Raw genomic sequence first — 1,142 nt, 5'->3', positions numbered from 1 at the left:
GATTGGAACCAAATTGATAAATATTCCAGTGAAAACGTTACCTGTGACAGACAAAGTGACTCCAGGTTCACCTGTATATTTCCCACCTGGTTGGTTTGTTGTGAATCTGAACTTGTACACAGCTGAGTCGCTCTCTCTCAGGTCTCTGATTGTCAGAGTGCAGATGATCCATGTACGACAATTATACTCCACACGACCTCTGTAGTCTGAGTCTGTTCTCAGATCCACAGCATCATTAATCCTTTTAGTAAACCAGAATGTTTCCTCAACCTTAGTATAGTAACCATTTATTATGGATGGGGATCTGTAGCTGCAGCGTATTTCCACTGTTGATCCTTTAGAGGCACAGATGTGAGTGCGAGAGTAAAACACTCTCCAGTCCCTCTGACCCTGTATCACTGTAACACAGAGCAGCAGAAACCACAATCAGATTCACAACAACAGAGAGAAACTTTATGGAGGTTCTTCAACATGGAAACCTGCTACATGACTAAAATATATTTGTAAAACTACTTGGCTCCAACACTTCTCACTGTGAGTTTAAGACAAAGATGTCTGTCATGTTGTTATATATTGTTATCTATATGTTACTGAGGTAAAGTCATGTTTTTCTCCTATGGTCTCTTCCTTTTTATTCACTTTTAAACTCATGATGTTAATAATGTTTCTGGCTTCTTGATGTAGTTGCTGTATTAAGCCACAGTGAACACAGACATGGAGAAGTCCAAACAGAAAACCATTGGACCTGTGAATCTTAATGCAGCTGTAATGAACAGTGTGAGAGGAAGAAATTATTATTATTAGAGCGTGTGAAACTTGCTTGTTTAGTTTCCTCTCTGTTCACTCTGTGGTCAGGTTGGTGTTTAGTATGTATGTGTACCCACGTGGTTGCTACTGTATGTGATAGTAGATCAGGAAGGGCAGGTCACTGTTGACCATACAGGGAGTGGAAACATCACACTGACATCAAAGAGTAACAAAATGAACTGACAACGTTTGGTTATTTTGAGCCTTGGTAGATGTTATCTTGTTCTCTTAAACTGAATGTACAGACATTTGTAGATTAACTCTTCAGTTACTGAATCCTTCAGATGAACCACTTACAGCTCCATTTATAAAGTTAATTCAAACAGCACAACTCT

The sequence above is a fragment of the Seriola lalandi genome, unplaced genomic scaffold (assembly GCF_002814215.2).
Source record: "Seriola lalandi dorsalis isolate HSWRI2012SDOR001 ecotype SW California unplaced genomic scaffold, Sedor1 jcf7180002054656, whole genome shotgun sequence".
NCBI lineage: Eukaryota > Metazoa > Chordata > Actinopteri > Carangiformes > Carangidae > Seriola > Seriola lalandi.
The sequence above is the reverse complement of the archived record's forward strand: the minus strand, read 5'-3'. Positions refer to the sequence as shown.